General features: G+C 42.8%; 1 long non-coding RNA gene across 3 annotated transcripts; it reads right to left on the bottom strand.

Annotated features, from left to right (window-relative positions):
* Window positions 1-138: 138 nt before the first annotated feature.
* LOC122755929 lies at window positions 139-5,762 on the bottom strand. Of its 3 annotated transcripts, none has more exons than XR_006356421.1 (5): window positions 5,727-5,762; window positions 5,461-5,515; window positions 4,633-4,693; window positions 1,585-1,707; window positions 139-197 (listed from the first exon to the last, which is right to left on the bottom strand). It is a non-coding gene; the product is annotated as an uncharacterized LOC122755929 (long non-coding RNA). The 3 variants fall into 3 exon arrangements; XR_006356422.1 differs by having other exon boundaries at window positions 5,709-5,749; XR_006356423.1 differs by lacking the exon at window positions 5,727-5,762 and adding an exon at window positions 5,660-5,678.
* Between the last annotated feature and the right edge of the window lie 3,683 nt (window positions 5,763-9,445).

Below are 9,445 nucleotides of genomic sequence, written 5' to 3' on the forward strand. Positions count from 1 at the left end.
AAGCAGTCCAAAGAACGGGGGTGGGGTTAAATGGCAAACAAGTCATCTCCATGCATGAATTCTTCAGAAGCAGTAACACAAACATCACTCCTTCCCCCCGAGAAAAAACAAGACACTCAAGAATTTTTTTTTTAAAACATTTTAATACAGGTGTAACATTGAATGATTCCTTTACTTCAGCTCCTTCACAGCCAAACCTAGAGGGAAGTAGACAGAAAGATGAGTCACCCAGAAGACAGACTTTCACTCTAATTACGGCTGTCTGTCTGGAAACACTTCTAACATTTGTAGTGTAGCTAAGGGAAAAGTCAGCAAAGCTTAGAAAACATCAGCAGTCCCCAAAGATGTTTAGTTTAAACTGTATTAAGACAGACTATGCAGAAACAATGGAAATGGGACCACATGAAAGATTCCAATTAAGTCACACAAATCTAAAGCTACACCCCCGCCGCACCCCAAGAGAGCAAACAGATTGAAGGTTCCAAAAGCTTCAGTTTAGTCTAGCTGTAGCCTCTTTCACAAACCAGTCTTTTCACTTGGCAAATACCAGAACATCTTTACTGCTGTTAGGTGTTTTATATCACCTGGGAACTTGAACTCGATTGGGCAGGTCCCAATACAACAGTAGTGGTTACAATTCAGAAATGATTTTCCCTATAATCAGATGAGGCAAACACCTGTGCTTTTCCCTATTCAACTCCATTATTAAAGAAATAGAGTAATATTCTTGGTCAGTGGAGATGAGAAGCAGTCAAAAACCTCAATTCATGAAAAGAAACTGGTAACAGGAGAGACTTCATGCCTTTGCCAAGGCAAGCATTTCTGGTAAAGGATGCAATAATATCCAAAGGAGAAATATGTTCACCAATGTGCTAATAGGTCAACCTACCAAGGCAACATCATGGATAGAGGTTGGGCCTGGATTCAAATACCACCTCTGTAACCATGGGCAGACTCAAACAAACAGGTTATGAGTGAGGGCTCAAACAGCAAAAAGTAATAGTGCTTTATGGGAAACATTCAAATTGGCAAACACCACATTTATGTAGCTCTCTCAGGTTTATAAAGCTCTTGCCCCAACAACCAAGCTATGAGGTAGGACAGGACTCAAACCCTATTTGGTCTTCTGGCTCCAAGTCCAGCAGGGCTATACTGATCCCAGTAGGCAATGCCTGGAGCAAGCTGATTGACAAGGCTCACCAGGACATGTCCTGGAGTTGCTTAGAAAATACAAGTTTATAGGTAAATCAAGCTGATAGTCCCTTAATCACAAGCTTTTTTTTTTTTTTTTTTTTTAGTGAGGCAATTGGGGTTAAGTGACTTGCCCAGGGTCACACAGCTAGTAAGTGTTAAGTGTCTGAGGTCGGATTTGAACTCAGGTTCTCCTGACTCCAGGACCGGTGCTCTATCCACTGCACCATCTAGCTGCCCCCTTTAATCACAAGCTATCTTGAAGGTACCCATCTTATAAACATTATGTACTGTCAAAAGATAATCTAGCATTCTCTCATACTCTTGGCTGGCCCCTTTAGAAAACAGGTTCCCATTTCTACCTTTGTGCCCAAGACTCTTAGGTGAACTCACCAGGAGGCAAGGACTGTTTAAGTTTCTCTGCCTTCTCTTTGTCTGTGATGACCAAGGTGTACAGGTATCTGCTGCAGCGAACCTTAAACTTCACATTGTCCTTGTTTTTCTTGATCTTGACAGCTACAAGAAAAAGACCCCAAAATTACCGAGTGAAAGGACACAGGACAATACCAAAAACGGCAGAGGCAGCAGTCTGGGGGTTGGGAAGGAAGCTAGCTTGCCCACTAGTTACTTTTCAAGATCCTACAAATGCCTCATACACAGGACTGAACAACAAGATTATACATGATTTTCCTGACCTTTACCAAAAGACCGCTCAGATTTTTCTAATTTTCTCAGGTCTATTCTCCTAAAGCTTTGGAAAAAACTCTACACCAAGTTTTAAGACAAAACCTCAAATTAAAGATTAATCTGTTTGAAATCTTACATCTCCATAATGGCTAGACTATAATGTGAAAAGTGTCAGTACATTTCCATACATTCTGGAGGTACTTAAGATGGGCAGAACACATCTGCTCCTTAGGATCAGGTTATAGTAATTCCACCAGAAGTCTCAAACTCCTTTCACACTTTAAAAACAGCATACAGAAAACCCCAAGAGCTTATCATTACAAAAGCTGTTAGAATGCTAACAAGTAAGAAGCAGGTGGTTAAGTACGGATTTTAGGTATTTATGTCAAAGTACTCAGGCACAAGTGAATGAACAGAAAAAGCAACACACACACACACACACACACACACACACACATCTAGAAGAAAGCCGACTCACAATTAAATTAACATCAAAATCCACAACTCCATCTATTTCAACACTCGTAGAGGATGTGGATGCTAAGTGCTGGCACTCCATAAGAAGTAGCATTTGGATAATTTGAGACCACAACCAAAGCTTCATATAAAAATTCAGTAATCCAAATTTCCATGTAAATGAGCAAATTCTTATGTCCCCACATCTCTACTGAACAGTCTATTTTGTACAACAGATGCACTCATAAAAATATGGGTGCCAAATGAATTTCTGCAAAATACTTGTAAATGAACCAGAGAAGTCGAAAGAATCCATTGGTAGGTAGAGGTAACCTAATTTACTAGATTTGCAAGTTGAGTAGTGGATCAAGAATTAGAAAACTTAGCTTCTTTCACTTACTGGTTTTGTGATTCTGAGGCAAAAAAAAAATCTATGCATAGCCTCTTCATCTCCATATCCCAAACCTATTTACCCATACTTTCCCCCGCTCTCCTGAACAGTACCACATATGCCCCCATATTTAATTACTTGTGACCTTGCAATACACTATTCTCTAGTTCTCTAAGGTAGCAGAGGCACTGTGCAAAGGAGTAGCAGGCCTGGAGTTAGGAAGACCTGAATTCAAACCAGACCTCAGAACTTCCTAGCCATGTGACCCTGGACAATTCACTTAACCCTGTTTGGAAGGAAATGGCAAACCACTCCAGTATCTTTGCCAAGAAAATCCCAAATGGGGTCATGAAGAGTTGGGTATAACTGAACAGTTCCACTTCCAGATTTTACTAGATTTTAAGTTAAAATCCTGATAAATGCAAGAAGTACTACAAGACTGTCATCATAGAATTTACAACTGGAAAGATCACGTAGTAAAATTCCCTTCTGAAACCAAGGACCTGAAAAACTTAGTGACTTGCCAAAGATCCCACCCAGGCAGAAATTGCCAGTCATGAATTGACCCCAGTTCCTCTGACTATAGATCCAGTAACTGTCCCAAGGAAAATACATTTCCTATTGGAGGGTAAGGAGGACATCAGAAAAGGCTCCAACAGAGGGAGTATTCATCCATTAATTTTAAAAAAATGGTTATAAAGGCATGTCTGAGTCCTCTCCTGAACTTCCTTCTGAAAAAATTGTTTTCATTAACATCCTCCCCTCTTCTTGTTCCCTAGAAGCCCTTCCTCAACTCTCCACTTTCCCTCACTCCCAAACCAATTAAGTACCATTTAGGTATTCTTATGGGGGACACCGGCACAGGGACAAAACAGGAAGGCTCATGTTGGACTTTTCTTTGGACTAAACCTCAAAGAGACTGTGCAGGAGAGAGGGAAAAGAGGACAAGTGAAAAGCAAGAAAGAAGGCAGCGAATCTAATGGCAGGAACCTGGGCTGGAAGCTCATCTTTGAGTCTACTACTGGCTCCAAACCCTGGCTGCCCCATGTGGGATGTCTTCTCTTCTCTGGGCCTCAGATCTTTTATGTGTAACTCTTTCCAGGCAGGATTCAATTAAGATCTGGTACCTGTAGCACTTTCTATCTATTGATCTCTCTAAAATAGAAAAGCAATTTTGATATAGTGAAAAGTGCTGGATTTGGAAACAGGATCTAGGTTCCCATTTTGGTGTCTATTTCAAACAGTGAGACCAGAGGCCTCAGTTTTATCGGGTGTAAAATGAGGAGTTTGGACCAGATGAGCTGACATGCCTTCCCACTCTAACACAGTAATTCCAATTTCTCTTTCACTTGTGCCTGGTTAGTGTCACTCGAAGTCACCATTTAGTCTGACAATGGCACTGAGATTCTTTAGGCCCTATTCTGTCACTAACAAGGCAGGTAAATGGGTTGAACCAGATCTCGTCTTACAAAACTTCTTTGTTCTATGACTCTCAACAAGGGGTTAACATTTTTTTGTCATTGACACCTATGGACTGTACTGTCAGAATATCGACAAATAGGTAAAATAGAACATACCAGATTACAAAAGAAAGCAATTATATTGACAACCCCCCCCCTTTCTGATCCTAAATCAAAACCCTTAATCTAGGCTATGTACCAGTGCTAGATAATGAAAAGTTCATTTAAAAAACAAACAACAAAAGCAACATGAGGTATGATACTAATGGGAATCATCCAAGGGAATGTGAATAGGCCTAAATTCTAGACCTTGCCACATGTCAAACAGCCTGCAGCAGCTAATCTGATTCCTTCTTAATTTTCCTAAAACACACACACATCTAGCCAACATTTGGGGGTGGGGGAAGTCTCCCAGAAATATCTGAAGGAGCAGGAAAGACAACTTACATTTGGCATCCTTTCGCCTGGCTGTGAGCAAGAAGTCTTTTATTTCCTCGATTTTTCGGGGCTGCAACACAATCAAAACACTAGTTGGATATTACTGTTCGTTAAGACTCCCAACCCTCCACAAGCAATAATAAATATCAATCAATCAATCAAACATTTCTTAAGTACCAAGCACTGGTCCAAAACCACAAGGAATTAAGCAGTGCCTCTACTGGCAAGGAGCTTACTTGTAGAACTAGCATTAGGAAAAGCCTTAAGAGAGCATCCAGTCCAGGAATTCTTAACCTCTTGTATTACAGACTCCTCACGAATAAGGTTTTCAAATGCACAAAACCAATGCTAAATTACAAAGGAAGCCAATTATACTGAAAAGGCTAATCAAGAGAATAAAAGTCGCCAGCTGTGTGACCCACACAGCAATTCCGGGCGGCAGCTGGGGTGGTGCCGTGGATAAAGCGCTGGACTGGGGGGGGGGGTGTCAGAAGGTCGCAGTTTAAATCTAGCCTCGTGCAATTCCCGGCGGTGGGACCACGAGCAAGTAACTTAACCTCCTGCCTCAGTTTTCTCCTCTGTGAAATGGGGACAGTAACACCTATCTCTCAGGGGCGCGGCGAGGATCAAGCGAGATCTCTGTAAAGCGCTTTGAAGGCTTTAGAGCGCTTTGCGAATGGTAACTCCTGATATTTTGCCACCTTCACCTCTACTTCCACATCTGTACGTGGAGGAAGCTGGGCTTAGGGGTCCGCTAAAGTCGCGTCCAGCCTCTCCCTTCTTTTCTATGAAAAAGCAGGCCTGTGGGCTCACGGGTCGAGGGGCCCGGGGACTCACCATGCTGGCGGCGGCGGCGGGACGAGGGAGCAGCGCGGGGCCCCAGAGACTGACCCTGCAAGAGAGATGGGGAACATGGCGTCAGCGGGACGGGAACCCTCCGCGTTCCAAATTCGATCCCCGTCCCGTGCTGGGAATAAAATCCCTGGTTATAGCCCAGTTCCCCCCTTCACCATCTCCCGGAGAAGCCCCGACCAACCCCGGCCTCCCACAATCGGAGGATGGCACCGGATTCCCCACCAGCTTACCACGGGAGAGATACTCACAACTGCCAAAGAGCCGAGGAAGACGGAAAAGAGTGAATTTTCACTTCCGGCTGATTAAGACCGCCCACAGTAATCCGACGCTACGGTATCCTCAATGGATCAAATATCATAGACTTGCGTTTCCCTTCCTCCTCACTTCAGTCTTAACCCGATGTGTCCCAGGATTCTAAAGGGGATGCAGATTTATCTGCATTAATAGCTTTGAAACGTTTATGCAACTAAAAACAAACAAACCAACCCATTCAGGGTTTAATGTAGCAAAGTTTTCCCCCTTCCCATTCATCATATTTTCTCCTGTATGATTATTGAGCTGTGGAAAGAACCCTGAATATGAAATGGGGACACCTGGGTCCTCGTTCTAGCTCAGCCACCAACTTGTGTGATTTTGGGGTCAGAGTTTTAAAATCTTTGGGTCTCATTTTTCCACCGATAAAGTAAAGGGGAGATTGAACTCTGACTTTATGATTTCAGCAATTAGTTTAATCCCTAGCACAAAGTAGGCACTTGGCAAATGGCTTGTTGATTCTTGGGGGGGTGGGGTGGGGTGGCATTTATTCCATCCTACAGTTTGTGATAGAACAGAGGAAGTGTAAGCACAGTCCGACACACACCCTAGATTTTCGGAAAGGTTTCAAAAGGTTCAGAAGAAAAATAAGTAGGATCCCATGGACTAGGATCCCTCTTTATTTTCCACTCTGGTGTCTTTGTGGAAGTTTTCCTTCATGTCTCACAGGGGCCTTTTCATCCTGCAATATCGTATCAGTCTTGGAACTCACATCTCATCAGTTACCTCCTGCCCCCAAAGTGCCTCTGAATGGAGGCTGAGACGAGAGCTCCTCCCAGAACCTTCATTTAAGGTGGCTGCCCAGGCTGGCCATCTCTTCATTTCCCACCCAGCTGAACTCCTTTGTACATCACCTTGAGGGCAGGGGCAGATGCTGGAACCCTGTTAAGGTAGGATGCTGGGCTGAAATGATGTACTCATAGGTCACTAAGTAGTTAACAATAGGAGTTTACTTAACTATTATAACATAGAAAGGACAGCAGCAAGGAGGCTCAGCCTTCCTTACCTCCTTATGGAAATGCATCTGATCCATTTGGTAGGCTACAGTGACTCATGTGGCCTTGCAGTACAAAGTCTGAGAGGTCTGGACTCCATGTGTATGGGACTTTTTATGACCAGGAGGTTGTTTTAAGAAAGGCAGGGGACAACCAGTTAATAATAACTGATATTTATGTTAAAGTTTGCCAAACATTTAGCATATGTTATTATCTCAATTAATCTTCACATAACCAATATCTTCCTTGCCCTCTTGTTTTGTGGGAGATGGTTGAGCCTTAGAGGTCTGCATATGGGAATGGCTACATTTTTACCCTCCTTCTAATCATCCAGATATGTGACTTTAATGTCAGCCTCAACTCCTTACTCTTTCTCATCCCACCTATCCAATCAGTTGCTAAATCTTGTCATTTCTGCCTATATGACCTCTTTCAAACATAGCCCTTTCTCTTCACTCATACCCTTTCATCTGAACTGTTACAACACCTACCTTCCTATTTGGTGCTCCTTGTCTCAAATTTCTCTCCACTCTTGCCCATCCTCCCTATAGCTGCCAAGTCATTTCATAAAGGACAGGTGTGACCATGTTTCTCCTGCTAATGCCTCTCTAATTTTTTTTTTAAGTGAGGCAATTGGGGTTAGGTGACTTGCCCAGGGTCACACAGCTAGGAAGTGTTAAGTGAGGCCATATTTGAACTCAGGTACTCCTGACTCCAGGGCCGGTACTCTATCCACTGTGCCACCTAGCTGCCCCTAATGCCTCTCTATTACCTGTAGGATCAGATATAAACTCCATGGGAGGCATTTGGTGTTCTTCACAATTTGTCCTCTTCCTTCCTTTACTGTTTTTCTTATATGTTGTTGCTCTCCATTCTCTCTGTGTTTGAGCCACACTGGCCTATTTGTTGTTCCTCACAGAGGACACTCCCACCTCTTGTGCTTGTATACTGTCTCTCTCCCGTTTCTGGAAGCCACCTCTCTTCTATCTTCTTGAATCTCTGATTTCCTCTAATACTCAGCTTAGGCATCATCTTTGGAGAGATGCCATTCCTGATCATTACTGCTCCTAGTGCCTTCCCACATCAAGGTTATCTTACAAACCTACATATGTTCATGTTGTCTTTCCCCATTAGAATGTAAGCTCCTAGTCTGACTGCAGATCAAAGCATACTTTTAAAAAACGTTTATTTTTCTTATTTTTTTGTCTGCATTTTTTTCTCCACAGCATGACTAATATGGAAATATGTTTTGCATGATGGCCCATATATAACCTGTATCAAATTGCCTGCATTCTCAATGAGAGAGAAGGGGAGGAAGGGAAAAAGAATTTGGAACTCAAAATTTTAAAAAATGAATGTTTAAAAAATGTTTTTACATGTAATTAGAAAACAATATTTTAAAAAAGAATGTGGGGGCAGCTAGGTGGCACAGTGGGTAAAGTCCAGCCCTGGATTCAGGAGGACCTGAGTTCAAATCCAACCTCAGACACTTGACACTTAACTAGCTGTGTGACCTTGGGCAAGTCACTTAACCTTCATTGCCCCACAAAAAAAAAAGGAAGAAAAGAAAAGAAAAAAGAATGTAAGCTCCCTGAGGGCAAGAACTGTTTCACTTTTGTCTTAGTATCCCCTTAGATTAGTATAGTACTTGACACACAAGCAGTGTGTAAGGTGTTCAAGGAGGACCAGCATCTCTGGTGTGAGGGCTTTTTGAGCCCTTTTCAGACCTGTTCATCTACCTCTGGCATCTACCTGGCACTCAACTCTGATGTGTGAAGCTATAAAATGTCAGCAGCCATACTCTGGTAGACTGCCTCAGCAGATTGGCTAAACCAGGTTGAGGACCTCAAACTGGTTGGTGAGTTAAGGAGGTGTCCACCCCAACCATGTGAAGACATCCTCCAGATGAATGGGTGGATGAGAACAATTTGCTTCAACAGCCACAGCAATGGCTGAAGCAGGTGCTGTGGAGCACTTACAGCTTGGTCAGACATCAAAAACACCATGGTCACCCACTGCATCCAGGGCCATCAGTCAGTGGTCTTGACTTTTGTCTTGCCATTGGACTTTGATGACTCAGGAAGAGAGAGTGAGACTGATGACTTTGTGCACCTCTGCCTCACTTAAATCCAATTCACTAGAGTCAAGACGTTACCCCATGATATCATTGGCCTTCTTTGGACAACAACAACTTGACACATAGTAGGCACTTAAATGTTTGTGGATTGATTGAAATCATGAAGAAGACTTGGAGAATTGTCAAGACCTTTAGAGACTGGTGGCCTTGGTACTTTATTGTGTTAGATTAAAGAGATGATATCAGGGGGCAAGATATCTGTTTTTGAGTTTGAAAGCTGTCATGTGGAAGAGAGATTAGACTTCTTTTGCTTGTCCCCAGAAGGCCAAAGGAAGAACAATAAGGTAAAGTTCTGGAGAGGCAGATTTTTAGCTCCTTGAAATGAAAACATTCTCCTTAGATGTGTAAAAGTGAATGAGGGGCAGCTAGATGGCACAGTGGATTGGCCACTGGCCTTGGATTCAGGAGGTCCTGAGTTCAAATCCAGCCCCAGACACTTGACACTTACTAGCTGTGTGACCTTGGGCAAGTCACTTAACCCTTATTGCCTTGCCAAAAAAAAAAAAAAGATAACATAAAAAGT

Source organism: Dromiciops gliroides, chromosome 4, assembly GCF_019393635.1.
Source record: "Dromiciops gliroides isolate mDroGli1 chromosome 4, mDroGli1.pri, whole genome shotgun sequence".
NCBI lineage: Eukaryota > Metazoa > Chordata > Mammalia > Microbiotheria > Microbiotheriidae > Dromiciops > Dromiciops gliroides.